Source organism: Erigeron canadensis, chromosome 7 (genome assembly GCF_010389155.1).
Source record: "Erigeron canadensis isolate Cc75 chromosome 7, C_canadensis_v1, whole genome shotgun sequence".
Lineage (NCBI taxonomy): Eukaryota > Viridiplantae > Streptophyta > Magnoliopsida > Asterales > Asteraceae > Erigeron > Erigeron canadensis.
Genome location: NC_057767.1, coordinates 12,989,449 through 13,007,739, shown reverse-complemented (window position 1 = coordinate 13,007,739; position 18,291 = coordinate 12,989,449).

Sequence of the window (18,291 nt, the reverse complement as noted above, 5' to 3'; positions counted from 1 at the left end):
AAACGCATTTTCAGGTACCTGAAAGGGCCTAGCCTTGGTCTTTGGTATCCAAAGGCTCAGGTTTAGATCTAATGGTTATTCCGATTCAGACTCATGCGGTTGGTAAGATTGATAGAAAAATCCACAACTGGTGGATGTCATTCCTAGGGGAAAACTGGTGAGTTGGACAAGTAAGAAGCAGACTTCATCTCATTGTCTACTGCTGAGGCAGAATACATTCTGCGCCAGTTGCTGTCCCAGATTCTCTGGATCAAAAACCAGTTACTTGATTATGGCATGAAATTTACAAGAACCCCCAATCTTTGTGACAACACCAGTGCTATTGCTTATCTCACAACCCAGTGATGCACTCAAAGACAAAGCATATTATATCAGGTATCACTTCATTCGTGATCATTTATGAAAGAGATATTGAAATACATTTCATCCCCACTGATAAACATTAGCTGATGTTTTTTTACAAACCTCTTGATGAAAAGACTTTTACACATCTCATCAGTGAACTGGTATGTTAATCCTCATTAAACTGAGAGGCCCTTCAGTTGAGGATGGTCCAGGTGATCCGTGATGTTTGGAGATTGAACGCCTTGATGTACTCAAGACGATAGTCATTGATCAAATGATCACATTTTTAGGGGAAAAGAGCCAAATATTTTTCAAATAAATATTGAAAAATGCAACTGAAGGTCATCAGTTGAAACTGCATCTAAATTTTCTTTTGGGTGCTATTTGGTCTTGTCTCAAAATGGTGTCAGCCAGATTTCATAACGTTGTGTTTTACTTGGTGGACTTGTGACACGTGATGTTACTCGAGTACTAACCTCGCACTCACGAACGTCACCTGACATGTCTTACGTGTCAAGACTTTTGCTGAAATGTACTGCCTTTTTATGGGTATTGGTGAAGTTAGTGGTAAGTGGGAATACCAGCCGTCGTAGCATTAAGCTTGATGGAAGTATTAAATATTTTTGAATTCTCAAATTTTGGAAAATAACTTTTTACAAATATTTCAAACTTTTGGAGACTAAAATATCTTTTCGTATATATTTTGGCAATATTTTTACTGCCTATATATACCCCCACCATATACCGTCTCATTTACTTCTCTCAAAATTCCTTCATTACTCTTTCAATCATCACAATTCGAGATCCTTTTCTCTCTTTCTTCTTTAAGTCCAAACCCTAAATCTAAATTCACAAATGGCTCCTAAATCTTCTTTTCTTCATCTCGTCTCCGTGATGTGAATCTACTCACTGCTGAGTACATTCCATCACAAAATGTTATTCGTGCCACTGGTGCTCCCATAAGCTCTAAGCTTTATTAAACTAAATCCAATAATCCAATGGCATCTCTTCAAGGGCTCCAGCCGCTGACTCTCTTATCGGGAGAATCCAATCCTTTCTTCGGATTTCTCCCCTCAGCGATGCCTTCTCTTTGAATCCACACAAGCTATTCCATGATTACTTGTGAGTTCTGGTACCTGCTCTCTCTTTCTGAGGACTGCTCATCCATCTCCTTTTCTCTAAAGGATGGTCAGTCCCGTGTACCATCACCACTGGAACGTTGAGGGAAGCCCTTACCCTCACTACTGGAGACATAATGAAACTCCAGTGGTGATTTCCTCCAATATCAATTTCCGCCAGGTCTTCCTTGATATGGAAATAGAGATGGTGGAGGGGGATGTGTTGAAGACCAAGGGGTCCATTACAATGAAGGGCTTTCACCATCCTGGAAGTTCTTTATGTTCCACTTGGTGAAAGTTTGGGAGGGAGTTCTGGTGGATTGGACCAGATAACTCCTTCCAGGCAGAAATGGCGTACTGCCTTTGGAATGGGCTGAGGGTGGATTTTGCAGGCATTTTGTTCAGAACCTGGTATTCAAGTTGAAGGGTAACAGGGGTCCTTGTGTCCCTTTTCAAGTTTTCTGTCCCTTTGTTTTATTCAGATTCTGGGCAGAGACGAGTACAACAACACCAACCTCGTTCTCTGTGCCAAACTATTGAGGAATCTGGACAACCTGGTGTCCACTTCTGATGAAGTCCAGATGTCCCCGAGAATGATTTTGCATTCTCTAAAACTGATGCACCACAATCTGGTGAATCAGAAAGGCAACTGGGCGGGCCTCAAAATAATTAGGGACCCACCGGTTCGTCTACTGAAGTAGTAACTGTGGCAGAAGCAGGAGTCCAGGCAGTTCCTAAAGCAAGAAGATCCTCTAAAAGCAGGAGATCAAGATCTGGACTTGCTGCACCTGACCAGTCACAATCTGTGATAGTGGTCTCTGAAGCCGCTGCCGATGATATTGCAACTGAGGATAGAGCAGTTGTGGTGAGGCACCAGTCACCTCTGTCCAGGGAGAAGATGCTTCGGCAACGGATCCTCAAACTGATGATACCATTGAGGCAACTCAAACTGGTCATCAGGAGTCTGAACAACTTGTTCAGCCACCCCAACATTTATGGATCTTGGCATAAATGAGGGTGTGTTTCAGCTTGAGTCTTCGGACTCATCTGAGACAGAATCTGACCAGGAGATGGCTGATGCGACTATACTTGATCAGCTCCCTTCTCTCCTTGGTCAACCCCAAGAACCACATGTTTCAGTTTCCCCAACTCATGTACAAAGCTTAGAAATACCTCCAATATTCACCTCTCGCCAATCACTTCTTCTATGGGTGTGCCTAGAAATAGACACATCCTAACCCCACCGTCGCCGTCGTTCACACCTGAGCATTCTCAGCATGAACGACACATTGAATCTCTTCCTTTCATTTCTACAACCCCTCCTCTTCTATCTACTGATGCTACTGCAACTGGAGAACCAGATATTGTCATACCTCGTCCAGTTGCACCTGTAGCTTTTTCAGCTGGTCCAGTGACACCTTCTCCTCCGTCATTGGACAGCCAGTTCGTGTCTTTTCAAACCGATCTCTCGAACCTTCTTGCGAGGGTGGAAGAGATTCAAAAGACACTGGAGAAGAACACCAAGTCCCTCTCCAGGTACCACAAGATCATCTGCAAAATATTAAAGTGGTTGACCTGGGGATTAACAAGTTCTCTGCTAATGAGGACTTGGTGTTTGGCAAGCTGAACGAGTTAGTGGAATCCTCCAATCAATTGGCAATATCTTTAAGGGAGGCATTCGCACTGACTCAATCTGGAGTCACATCCTCAATATCCAACCTGCTGAACAATACTGTCAGATCTTCAGAGGTTGATATTAAGAATCTGGAAAGGCAGGTGCAAGAGCTGTGTAGCAAACCTGGCCTAGATGTGACAGAGCTTGGGAGTCGGTTGGCCTCTTCAGTGGGTCTCAAGATCGAAGAAACTTTGGCTGCCAGTGAGAGTAACTTGATAGAAAAGGTGATATCTGAGATCACCAAGATTGCAGTGCCCCAGGTCGATCTCACTCCAATTACATCTGAGATTGATCGGTTGAGGTGCAGTCTGGATACGCTGGCTAGCAAAGTGTCTGAACATTCAACTGCCATATCTGATCTGACCACTGAAGTTGGCAAAGGAAGGGCGGTTGAGCCTGTCAGTGCTCAGGAAGTCCCTGCAACTGGGCTCTCTTCAGATAATCTCTCCATTCTCAAACAAATTTTAAAGAGTCAAGAGCAGACAAGTGGAAATGTAATGACTCAGTCTCAAGAGATAAATCATCTTTGGAGGACAGTTCGCATGCTTTGTGGAGTCTTCAAAGAGTGTAAGACAATGCAATCATGGCAGCCTCTAGATCGCCTGCCCTCTAGTCATGCTGATTTTGAAGCCATCAGGCAGGGTCTAGATGCTGCCAAGGGGAAAGGTCAGTACATGCCCCTCACACTCTTGTGAAGACTTCAAGTAAAGGGAAGGAGATTGTGATGGCTACCAGTACTGAGGCTGGTGAGCAAGGGTTTGAGGTGTTTGATGATGTGGTGGTAGGGAGTGTTGACAAGGGAAAGGCCATTGCTGATGAATCTTTGGAACCAGCCACCGATGCACCAATGTTGGAAACTGGCAATGTCGATTTGTTGCCTCCAGTTACTGAAAGCGAGAGCCAGAAATTAGCAAGAGTGGGATACCTGGTCAAGGAAAGGAAGAAACAAATGAAGGCAAACCAGTTTGAATCAAGAAAAAATCTTCCAACCCCTCTTGTTGATATCACTGATGCTCAACTCCTTGGCTTGACACTTGTTGAATACAAGAAGATCAAAGAAGATCCAAGAATAGTCAATGCACTGAAGGAGATGCTTGAAGTGGAACTAGACAAACACTACCAGGATGATGAGGCTGAACTGGATGCAAAGTGTTTGAATGTATCGGTGGAAAAGGCCAGAGAGATCAGATCTGAAGGGATTCTCAAGAGAACTGAGCAGGTCAAGAAGGCGGTCACCAAAGTGTTGAATCCACCCAAGTCCAAAGGAAGAAAACAAAAGGCCTTACCAAGAGATGCAAATCTGAGGACTTGGGTAGAACCATCTGAACCCACAACAGATGATATTCGAGCTGCTACACAAAAGCTGAGCACGAGCAAAATCAAACTGACAAATGAATCTGAAGCTCGCACATATTTGTCAGATGTACAGCGTCGAAGGCACAATAGAGGCAGGATTACTGATGTTAAGGTTTCAATTAAGCCTGGTGCCAAGCATTTTGTTGTTGAGGTACAATACTTTGGTGGACCTAAAAGGACTACTGAGAACCCGGATGTCAATCAGTATGGTCATTCCGAGCATGTTGAGATGTTGAGGCTGTTGGAGGGGAGGCAGAGGAAGAATAAAGTTGAAAGAGGCTGGGAGTATGTATTGCAAAATCTCATCAAGTTCAAGGAAAACATTGAAGAAAGATTAGGCCTTGATCCTGAGGATACTCAGCCGATTTCATCAGTCTCAAAGAGAAGGAAAACTGGCGAAGGGCCATCTGTTTAAGTTTTCCTTCTAACTATTATCTGCTTGTAATTTTGTGTACTCTCTTGTAATTTATTTGAAATTGTATGTATATACAAGTTGCCAGATTGTAACCTACAAGTAAGATATCTGATAAGATCTACAAACACTTAAAACAAAATCCAAGACATTTGATGATCTATAAAAATGTCTTGGAAACATAATAGGTTTTATCAAATTCAAGTATTTCAAACTTAAACTTGTATAGAAACAAGTTTGAAAATACTTGACAATATTTCAGGACAATTAGGGGGAATTTGTTAGGTCCAGTTTTAACTAAACTGGAGCTCTCCAGTGACATCCGGAGAGCATGAGGAATTGTCCGAAATATTAGAAGTCCAGTTGCATTGTACAGGTTTAGCAACTGATGACTTCCTCCAGTTGAGATCAGACGACTAGAATCTGAAGACCTTCCAGTTGAAGTCAAAGACAACAAATGGAAGATAGAGATTGGCAATGGCAGCGAAGCCCAGTTGACAATCTACCAGATCAATCAACTGGAGAATCCTCCAGTATAAATGCTCTTACAAAGCTTTACACTGATTACGAGGAGGACCTTTTTACTCTACATCCTTTTAACTGGACAATGATATTGTCTTTGGATAAAGATACAAAGATGTAGAGTGGTTGAATAAAGTAACCTTTTGTCTTACTTTATTTAACACACACAAAGGATTATTTAAACAATACTTTTGTGTGCTGTCAACCATATTTGTACATCGAAGTTGAGATCCCCATGCTCAATCTTCGACTATAAATAGAGGTCCTTGCACAAGCTGTTTCAATAACTTTGCAAATACATATATTCTGCAATATTGGTGAACTTGTGCAATATTCTCTCAATCGCAAAAGAAACATTTCACAACTCTAAGTGTTTCGATTGTTTAGGAGAATTTCCAAGTTTAGATCAATTGTAATTCATGGGTTGTTAGGATATTTACATTCTTGTATTATCTTGGTTCCGCAACAACCTTGTATTTTATTTAAACAAGTAATAAATAAAATACACTTGAAAATTACATATTGTCTCACCAGTTTATATACTCGTCATTTATATTATTGCATGTATTAATATTCTGTCACTTTAATACTTAATTCCAGTTAACCTGGTACACGATCAAACTAAACTGGTCACATCCAGATTAATCGATTGTGTTGCAAAGTTCACTCACCATCGACATAGAGGTGTCTTCAGCACCCATCTAGTGATAGTTGGGACTAAAAGGACATCTGGGCATGCTCGCTTCTTTTGTGTCGGCTCATGAAAAGCTAATTGGAGGAAAACTGACTGATCCTGAACTGGTTAGGGAGGACTACAAGCAAGTTGATCCAGATAATCTAGAAGAAATGGACCTGAACTGGCAATTGGCTATGTTAACATTGAGAGTTCAGCGTTTTACTGATAGAACTGGAAGGAAGATGGTTGACGGCAAAGTAGGGTTTGATAAAAACCAAGGTGAAATGTTTCAACTGTGATGGCCTTGGACATTTTGCTCGTGAGTGTCAGAGGCCAAGACGGGACAACAATTCAGCTACAGGTCGTCAGAACTTCAATCAGGGAGGTTCAATTGCTAGTCAGAATTCTGGACGTTCATATGCTAATACTGGGAACCGAAGCTCCGGAGAAGTTGATAACTCAAGAGCATTGGTGGTTCAATCTGATGGTACATATAATTGGGGTTCGACTAGTGCCGATGATCAGAATCATGCATTCATGGCAGAAATTCAAGACTTTGATGCAGGGATGAACGATCTTGTTGATAATTCATTCGACTATACATTGTATGCCAGCACGGATGATCATGATAGTTTTCATCAGAAGGTAGAAGAGGAACCGGAAACATCAAAACCAGTAAGAGCAATAACAGTGTTGCTGAGACAGGGTTCATGGCACAATTGAAAGTCATTGAACAACTGGAATTACTAAGGAAAACTACGGAGATGTGTTTTATCGATAGTGGGTGTTCAAGACATATGACAGGAGACAAGAGATTGTTAACTGAATTCACTCCTGTTAGAGATACATCTACTGATGATTATGCTCTTATGGAAGATAAGAAAGTAAATGAAGATGTGAAGATCGAGATACCTGATAATCTGAACACAGAAGAGCTTGTGAATTTCATAGCTAATCTTGAAGCATCAGAGCAACAGGTAAGTATGTCTTTACACTCTCTCGTATCCATATGTAAGCATAATAAAGAATTGTCAGATAAAAATACAGCGCTTAAAAGGGAAATTGACTTCACGAAGGTTTGTTTAAATGAGGCGATCAGCTCCAAATATCTTAATACTCACTCTGAAAAGGATCTTGTTCAAGTTATCTACTTTACACTTTTTGGTAGTGACAGTATCTTCTCAGAACTGGATGTAGCAGGTACAGGTGTTCAACTTGAGTCCAGAATTGATAAGATCTGGTTTGTAGAAGAAACGATTTGTAATCTGAATAAATATGCAAGATCTTTTGATTATATCTACAGCCGAAAAGAAGCTCTTGAGAAACTAAACTAGTTAGCTGGACTAAATGTAAGATCTTCGAGTCAATCTAAGAAAGGACATTTGTCTAGGTTCTTACATAAAGCAAGCATGTCACAAGAAGGCTATTGGACTGATCTTGTGCTAAATGAAAATGATAAACCTAAAACTGTGAAGGCATGGTTCCTTGCTGATATGGTTTCTGATGAGGAAATTAAAAGACCCAAAGCCAGTAAGGCTAGGGGTCCCTTGAGAAACTAATATGTTTGTGAATGTGCAGGAGCTGCTAAGGAAGACCACAGGTTTATGGTTTGTTGATAGCAGAAGCTCCAGGCACATTATGGAAGACAAGGGTCTAGTGACAGAGTTTACTCTTGTCAAAGGATCATATGTCTGTTTTGTGGATTCCAAAGGCTGAAAAATTTCCGGTGTTGGAAAAGTTGTAAAAGGAAGTATTTTAATTGACCGTGTTAGTTTTGTTGAAAAACAGGATCAAGACTCTCTACGAGGTGTACGGATGTCAAAGAAGGACTTGGAAAAGGAAAAATTCTATATTACACATTATACACTGAAGGGTGGTGATCGGGTTTTTACCGAGAGAGAAATTTCAAAAGACTGTTTTCCTCGGGTTTTGATTAACAAAGTGTGGAGTGTTGAGGTTAGCATGGAAGATCACAATCGTGATTATCCAAGAGTTATATCTCTCGTGTTAACTCCTGAACAAGAAGAGATATGCAGATCTCATGAACAAACTATGAAGGACTTTGAAGATCGGTTAGATGGAAGAAAGAGAAAACTCCGTGAAACTGATGATCATTGCTTCAAGAAAACATGTTCTAATTAGTCTTATCATTTGTTATGTTTTCTAAAGTTTGTTATAGTTTATTTACTATAGAAGATCATTTCTATATGATGATCTATAGTGTCTGTGTATGATATTGGATATGTTTTATGTCAATTCCAGAATTGCAGTAGTTTAATCACAGGGATGAAGAAACTGGTGTTATTAACGAAAGAGACTTAAGTGGATGTCGATCTTAGGATAGATACTGGAATACATTACAGCAAGTGAATGCTTGTTCACAGGCTTAGAGGTTTACGGTTAGAAATTCCTTTATACTCTCATAAAGAAGTACACTTTATCCACCATATCTATTCCTGTTAAGCACAATTGACTTAAAGATCTATTTATTTTGAATTTTGTGCAGAAGAAAATTAAAGTCATGTGTTTAATATCTCTATTTTGAAGGTGACTTTAATTTAGCTGATCTGTTCACTAAGGCTTTCGACTGAACTCGTTTTGAGTTGCTAGTCCACTTGATTGGAATGAGAAATCTATAGTGACTGTGTCTCTCAACAGGAACTTTGTAAAATGAGTCGTGTTGTATTGTGTGCCAAATAGTCATAAAAACAAAATAAAAAAATGAGAAAAATCAGAAAAGAAAAAGAAAATATTAAAAAAAAGTAAGGTCACCGTATGAAAGACGATTAGACATGACGATACTTTAGCTTTTAAGCCTACTTAATTGTACTTTAAAACTGCTTTGTTCAGTGACTCCATTATATGATGTATCAATAGGCACAAAGTACCAATGTTTCTTTATAACTTGAACTTAAATGTATACAATGTTCTTATGGGAAACATATTCAGATTTATGGCTGAGAATGCCTACTCTTTATTTAGAGTATGATCCTTAAATCTTACGAAAGATCTAGCATTGTAATTTTGTATATTTGGTCATTATATAGAAGGTCTCGGGTACATACATAAGTGTGTATTGCTTTTATGGATGTGTACTTGTCACAAGATATGCAAATATCTAATTAATCTTTTGAAAATTATGGAGCTAATGTGGCCTTTGAGATTCGGACAAGTAAGTCCTTGGGGTATCTTTGTATACCTAGCCTACCTAAAGCTTCCAACATGGGATAGGTTGTCAGAAAGTTCGTTACACGGGTCTCATAGAAAGTCATGGGTTTTCATAAGTGCTTTAAAGTTATGTCACAAATATACAAGTACTTGGCATTTGGGTATATTTCCGTATGATGAGTCAAGTTATGTCGCTCTGCGTGTGAGGAATCACCGACCTGTCACCGCTGACTTGATTCTTAAAGGCCGTCTCCCTTTAGTTACCAAATGTCTTAATCTTAGTGCTTGTGTCGATTGTGGGAGTATATCTGAATGTGGGCCACTTAAGTTCGCAAACTTGATTAAGTGGCATATTAGGCTACTCAGGTTACATGGTGACTGTCCTTGACCAGGGTATGTCGAAAGTTGTAACAACCGTCTTAGAAATGTAGTAAATAAAATCCACAAATTTTATCTAAGTTCTTGACGTGCTTTAGACTTAAGATATATGCTCACCTAAAGGTCAATTCAATCTTAAATCTTAAATTATAAGACGAGTTTATGATCTATTATGACAAAATACTAGATTTCGAGTCGTAAACGATCATATTTAAGGAAGTTCTAGTCCAAAAATGTTCACAAATAGTCCCTACATTTATTAGGTTCATTTAATATTGGAAACCTATAAATAGAAGATCTTAGAGAGAGAAACTTATTCTTCCATCTTCTTCATCTCACCTCTCTCTCTCTCTAAAACACACTTGCAGCCACCATTTTCACACACGAAATTCATCTCTTGATTTTGGGTTATTAAACCAAAATTGTTTGTACATTTAGCTTCCTTGTGATAATCAAAACATATTTCTAGCACCAAATTTCAGGTAACAACAACAAATTTTGAGTTTTTGATCAAAATAAAAGTGTACTTTTTCAAGTTTATGTTCTTGATGATTTGGTCCAATTTTGATATGAAAAACGTGTTAATAGTTAATGGGTTTGTGTCTAAATGTGTTTAGTAACCTTTTTGTGAACAAATTTGAGACATAACATGCTTTAATCTACAAAACCCATTTTTGAAAATAAGGGAAAACTTGTTCTTGGCGTGCCACACCTTAATCATGTTATAGATGGTCTTGAAATCGTTAAAAGTGTTAATGGTTAGTGTTATTATGTATATATGTACTAGTTTGATGTTCTAACAAGTTCCTGAGTCGATCTAGATCTTAGTATGTTGATTGAACTCTTGGTTTCAGCCGTGGGGGAGCCTAAAACGATCTCCCTAGGACGATCTTGAGCCCAAGATTGTCCTGGGTAGCCCTTGATTCTTGGTTCTTGCTCGTTCGTTCTTGTGTGATGTTGTGATGTGTTGGTACGTTTATTGGGTAACCGATCCTTTGGATTGGTTTAGCTCAAACACTTGATCATGAAACGATCTTGTGACTTGTTCATATCTTCAAATGAAACGATCTTGAGTTCATAAGTAACTAAAACGATCTTGAACAAGGTAACTTGAAACGATCTTAAGCTAGACAACTAAGACGATCTTGAGTATGGTCTTGTAAAACGATCTTGACCCCTTGCACCTGAAACGATCTTGACCTAGGAAGAACCTAGGACGATCTTGAAGAGCATCCAGGACGATCCTGGCTAGCCAGTGGGACGATCTTGGCTAGCCAGAGGGACGATCTTGACTTCCAAACCCTAGAACGACTTTGTTCATTCCTTAAACAAGTTGAGCTTATTCTATATCACACCACACTTGATCATTAATCACCTAATCAGTTAATAACAACGTTATCACTTGATTAAACACCTCAAAGGCTGATCATTGACACCAAGGTTAGTTCATGAATCGATCTAAAGCAACGTACATTGTGCAAACCCTAATTGAGCAACGTACATTGACACCAGGACATGTTCTAAAGCAACGTTCATGAATCGATCTAAAGCAACGTACATTGACACCAAGACATGTTCTATCTAAATTACTAAGAACAAGTTCTATGAACAATTAAATCGAGTTCTCAAGGTTAAAAGATCAATAATAAAGGCATATACAACTCAATATTACGATAAATACTTATGTATGAGTTCAAAGACGTTCATGTCGAGTCTAGTTCATGTAAAACACTTTGGAGTCAAAACGTTCAAAGATCTTTAAAGGACCAGATCATCAGTTCATCAAGGACCACTCAGTGAATAATTTATCACAAAAACTAATACATGTATTCATCTATGCTCAATAACTTGTGATTAGGTTGACGTCAAGACATACTTGGATTCAATAGATATATCTTACTTATATCTGTGCTCATACTCTGTGCTTATAAACTACGCTTGTAGCAGATCACGGTGAGTCTTCGTAGCCCCTTTTTCCTTACTTACATTTTGGGGTGAAAGGAATACTACATATGCTTTTATACATGCCGTAACTGCTTTTACTACTCTATGGCTATCTGACTACTTGTTACATATCAACCGGTCCTGTTAAGGATTGTGTGTGCTCGTTTATACATATCAGCCGATCCTGTTAAGGATTGTGTGTGCTCGTTTATACATATCAGTCGGTCCTGTTAAGGATTGTGTGTGCTTGCTTATACATATCAGCCGGTCCTGTTAAGGATTGTGTGTGCTCGCTTATACATATCAGCCGGTCCTGTTGAGGATTGTGTGTGCTCGCTTATACATATCAGCCGGTCCTGTTGAGGATTGTGTGTGCTCGCTTATACATATTAGCCGGTCCTTTGAGGATTGTGTGTGCTCGCTTTCTTATGTACAAGTTGGTCACTAGCCACTACATACTACTTTATACTCGTATTCTATTGACGGCATAAAACGTTTTTATACAACTTGTTTACATACTCAAACCTACGAACTCACCAACCTTTGTGTTGACATGTTTGAGTATTCCTTTCAGGTAATCAAGCTAATCGTGGCTAGGATTGGTAGCGTGGGACTTTTAGCAGACTGCAGGCTTGGTCTTGAAGTTTGCATGCTCTTGTTATGCTTGTAGGCAATATGCCTAACCGTTTCCCCTGTGTGGGAACTTATCGTATTTTTGATTGCATGTTTGGTTGGAATATATGTGTGGTGACCTATCTTGCTATTTGAACTATGTAATCGACTATTTATACTTAATTTATGCACTCATTTAGTATTCCTATGTAACATCCATGTGCGCGTGTGCTATATCTTACATCTCGAGTTTTCCGCCGCTGTCGGGGTGTTACAAATTGGTATCAGAGACGTGGTTATAGTGAACTAGTTGGTTTTGCCTAGACTATAACTTAGGAACCGCACGTAGTATGCATGATATGATTTATGTGTGCATTCAATCTCTATGAATCTTATCTATATCTTTGATATTCATGCTCTTGTACTCATGCATGAGCAGACTTTAGAACCATGCTACCTTGCCACGTGTACTCATGTTATGGGTATTCGAACTATGAGATGTGATTGAATTTAAATAATGATAATAAGTTAGCGAAATGAAGTGTTGTTAGCAAGGAAGTATGGCGATATATCATCACAGAAAAGCTTGATCAATTTTTCGCGTGTGGTATATTTTCTATGGACTTGATGGCAACATGGATCGTGCCTAAGATGGTTGGAGTGGGGTAGCAATCCTGGGATGCTCAATGGGTGTTGGTCGGGTGGAGGGTTAGCCGCTGGTACACCCTGTATACATACCTTTGCCAATACCTGGAGAGCATATCAGTACCGTGAACCGACCTTGCATTAGATGTACTAGAGGTGTGGAGGGTTAGACGCTGGTACACCCTGTATACACACACCGCTAGTGCAACGGATGTAGGTGTTAGATCCGGACTGCATTTTGGCTGTCAAAAGTTAATCGGATTTAAAAGTTAAATTTAAGATTGAAATGGTTATATTATTCATCTTGCGAACTATCTTTCATGAATTGAATGTCTTATTGTGATGTTACTTTATACTGCATGTTTGTTATTAATGATAATGCGTACCTCTAGATATAATACTTGATTTCTTGAGCTACATGCGTTAATGAGAGTATAAATGTATAGGATTCTAGAAAATTAACATGAGTGTGCTGAGAGTGCGTAATTAACGTCACGAACGACTATTTCCTCATTCTAATGCCGATCCCGTCTTTTCCTAATATAGGAAAATGGTGCGAACAAGAGCAAACCCGAATGTCGAAGCTCAAGAAAATGGTGTTGGTCGTGGTAATCCTGGAGGTGGTCGTGGCAACCCGAGAGGAGGTTGTGGGGTTCAACAAGGAAGAGGCCGTGGTAGAGGTCGTGGTGGCCGTGGTGATGGCATGGGTTATGTTGAGAACCCTGATTTGGCCACTATCATTGCTGAACAGTTGGTGGATTCAATGCCTACTATCATCGAACAAGTGACTGCTGCAATGGGTGCTGTCCCGAATCAGAACCGAAGAGCACCTGAAGTTGAAGCTGAACCTGTAAGAGTTGCACCGCAACAAGTGAATCAAGAACCGGAGAACTTTGATCCTGAAGTGGAGTTTGTTAGTGATGGTGTGTATGTGGGCCCTGGACCCAAAAGATTTCCTAGAAATGATGAGCATGCTGTGGAGAGAAGAGGTTGCAGTTATACTGAGTTTAAGAAGTGCGGTCCACCAGATTACAATGGAAGAGGAGGAGCTGGTGTGTTTATGAAATGATTGGAGAAACTGGAAGCAGTCATGGACATAAGTGAATGTCCATCTCGTCAGAGAGTAAGATTCACTGGAGGTTCATTCACCGATGATGCACTGTCTTGGTGGAACACTTTGTTAGGAGCCCGTGGAAGAACTGCTACTTTCGAGACACCATGGGATCAGTTTAAAGAGATAATGAAGAACCGCTTTTGTCCACTGAATGAGATGCAGAAGATTGAACATGAGTTTTGGCACCACACCATGGTGGGATCCGGTCATGCAGAGTATACTAGCAGGTTTCAAGAGTTGGCTATATTGGTACCTCACTTGGTGACTTCTGAGTCAAAGTTGATTGAGAGATACATCTATGGCCTCATTCCCCAGATTCGCAACACGATGACTGGCATTCCTCCTTACTCGATTGAAGAAGCTATTCGAAGAACCAGTGCCATGACTGATGACTTGGTTAGGGCTGGAACACTGACAAGGACTGCAGAGAAGAAGAGAGACCTTGGCGAAGCTAGTAAGAGGAGAGATTTCAGGACCGATAAGAGGGTCAGAGTTGGGAAGGTGTTCGCAGCTGTTGAGCCAGGACAGAAGGCATATGCTGGCCAATTTCCTTAGTGTGCTACTTGTACTTATCATCACTCCACAGCAGTGCCATGCCGATTTTGTCAGAATTGTCAGAAGTTTGGGCATTTGGCTAGAAATTGCAGGGTAGCCAGAGTTCCCGCCGCACCACTGAATGTCGCTCCAAGAAACTTTAGAACTCCTCCAGCTAATCAAAGAGCCTGTTATTAGTGTGGCAGCACTGAGCACTACCGCAATGCTTGCCCAAGAGTTGTTAGGCGACCCGCTCCAGCCGCAGTCAATCAGAATCCTCTACAGATTGCAGCACCTAATCCTCCCAGAGTTAACCAAGCCCAGCAAGCTAGGGGCCGAGTCTTTGCCTTGAATGCTATGGAAGCTGCTAATGATCCAAACGTCGTCACGGGTACATTTCTCTTAAACAATCATCTAGCTACTGTGTTATTCGATTTAGGTGCCGACTACAACTTTATCTCCACTAACTTTGTGTGCACTATTAACGTGAAACCCATTCATACCCATGCTTGCTATGAAATAGAGGTAGCTAGATACTCTAAACTTAACCAAATAGTGCCTAAATGTGTGTTAACACTAGATACTCATTCATACTATATAGATCTAATCCCATTTGAAATGGGTAGTTTCGATGTAATTGTGGGATGGATTGGTTATCCCTGGTAGATGCAACCATTGTATGTCGTGGAAAAATCCTTAGAATTCCCTTAAGTGGGGGAGATGTACTAGAGATCCAAGGTGAACGACCCGAGTCTCACAAACGAAACCTAATGAGCACGACAACAGAAGTAACTAGACTAGCCGATATCCCTTTAGTTCGTGAATTTCCCGATGTATTTCCTGACGATGTTCAGGGATTGCCTCCGTCTCGACAAGTAGAATTCCGAATTGATCCCGTACCTAATGCAACTCCAGTAGCAAAGGCACCCTACCGTTTAGCTCCTTCTGAGATGCAAGAACTCATGGCACAGTTACGAGAGCTACAAGACAAGGGTTTCATTCGACCAAGTTCATCACCATGGGGTGCACCGGTACTGTTTGTAAAGAAGAAGGACGGATCTTTTCGCATGTGCATTGATTATCGTGAGTTCAACAAGTTAACCGTTAAGAATCGATATCCTCTGCCACGCATTGATGATTTGTTTGATCAGTTGCAAGGCGCAAAGTATTTCTCAAAGATCGATCTTCATTCGGGCTACCACCAGTTAAGGGTTCACGAAGAAGATGTGCCAAAGACAGCATTTAGCACGAGATATGGACACTTTGAGTTCTTGGTGATGCCATTTGGTTTAACGAATGCGCCTGCCGTTTTTATGGACTTGATGAACCGCGTATGTGAGCCCTACTTAGATCGGTCCATCATTGTGTTCATTGACGATATTCTCATCTACTCAAAGACTAAGAAAGAGCATGAAGTTCACCTGAGAGAAGCTTTGGAACTTCTGAGAGCTGAAAAGTTGTACGGAAAATTCTCGAAATGTGAATTTTGGTTAGAAGAGGTGAAGTTTTTGGGTCACGTAGTTGACAAGGATGGAATAAAGGTTGATCCCAGTAAGATAGAAGCAGTAGAGAAGTGGAGGAGGCCAGAAACATCGACAGAGATCAGACAGTTCCTCGGATTAGCAGGCTAGTACCGACGATTTATCGAGAACTTCTCAAAGATCGCACAACCTCTTACATTATTGACGCACAAAGATAGAAGTTTCGATTAGGGAGAGAAACAGGAAGAAGCTTTCAGAATTTTGAAAGAGAAGTTATGTAATGCACCGGTCTTAAGTCTCCCAGAAGGAAACAATGATCTTATCGGTTATTGTGACGCGTCGGGTCAAGGCTTAGGATGTGTGCTGATGCAGCGAGGCAAGGTCATTGCATATGCCTCACGCCAACTGAAGATTCACGAAAAGAATTACACGACTCACGATTTGGAGTTGGGAGCTATCGTTTTGGCACTCAAGTGTTGGAGACATTATCTATACGGGACTAAGAGCGTGATATACAAGGATCATAAGAGCCTTCAGCATATCTTCACCTAGAAAGACCTTAATATGCGCCAGAGGCGATGGTTAGAGTTGTTTAGCGATTACGATTGTGAGATTCGATATCATCCCGGGAAGGCAAACGTAGTAGTAGATGCTTTGAGTAGGAAGGAGAGAGTTAGACTAAGACGAATTAGAGCCATGAGCATTACCGTGCACAATAGTCTAAAGGACAGGGTGATTGGGGCACAAGTAGAAGCAAACAAAAAGGAGAATGTTGATAGAGAAAGATTAGGAGGTATGATAGAACAGTTTACTCGAAGAGATGATGGAGGACTGTACTTTTGTGATCGATTGTGGATACCATTGTATGGAGGGCTAAGGAAGCTGATAGAGGACGAAGCACACAAGGCAGGATATTTTGTCCACCCAGGGATAGATAATATGTATCAAGACTTGCGAGATTTATTTTGGTGGCCAGAAAATGAAGAACGACGTGGCGGTTTACGTGAGCAAGTGTCTAACGTGTTTGAAGGTTAAGGCTGAACATAAGAAGCCAGGAGGACTACTAACACAACCAGAGCTTCCCAGTTGGAAGTGGGAAAAGATTACCATGGATTTTGTCACGAAGTTACCTAGAACAAGTAGTGGTAAAGATGCAATATGGGTAGTGGTAGATCAACTGACTAAGTCAGCGCATTTCATACCCATACGAGAAGATTACTCAATGGAGCAATATGCACGCCTGTATCTTAAGGAGATTCTAGCTAAACACGGCGTTCCGTATCAATCATTAGTGATAGGGATAGTCGCTTTAACTCAGGATTTTGGAGATCGTTACAACGAGCTTTGGGAACACGTATCGATATGAGCACAGCCTACCATCCGCAGTCAGATGGACAGAGTGAGAGAACGATTTAGACACTAGAAGACATGCTAAGAGCCTGTGTCATAGACTTTGGAGGAAGTTGGGATACTCATCTCCCATTAGTCGAATTCTCGTATAACAACAGTTATCACGCAAGCATTGGGTGTCCGCCTTATGAGGTTTTGTATGGGAGAAGGTGTCGATCTCCACTTGCTTGGCATGAAGTTGGAGACATGCAGTTAATAGGCCCTGAGATTATCCTTGAAACTACCGAGAGGGTTGTTCAAATCAAGGAGAACCTTCTGAAAGCAAGAGACAGACAAAAGAAATATGCAGACAACCGAAGGAAACCTTTAGAGTTTCAAGTTGTTGATCGAGTGATGCTTAAGGTTTCGCCTTGGAAGGGCGTAGTCAGATTCATTAAGAGAGGAAAACTAGCTCCAAGATATGTTGGACCGTTTGAGATTGTAGAACGCATTGGGGCAGTAGCTTACTGTTTGAAACTTCCCCAAGAACTAAGTAACGTACACGATGTCTTTCACGTATCGAACCTTAAGAAGTGTCTAGCTGATGAAACAATATATGTTCCTTTGAACGAGATACGAGTAGATAGTAACCTAAGCTTCAAGGAAGAACCCGTTGAAATTTTGGAACGAGAAGTCAAAAAGCTCAAGAGACATAAGTATACCATTGTGAAGGTTCGTTGGACCCGTAGAGGCCCAGAATTCACTTGGGAACGACAAGATCAGATGAAGTTTAAGTATCCACACCTATTCACTTAACTTAATATCACAGTCTAGTAAGTAAGCTTAAGGACTTAGTTTTTAGCTTGATACTTGTTGCTTGCTATGCAATATGATACTTGAAACTCAATGTGAAGCATACTACTTGTTACTTTTAGTGTGATTACATACTTAGAACTAAACGTGCAACTTGATGCTTGTAAAC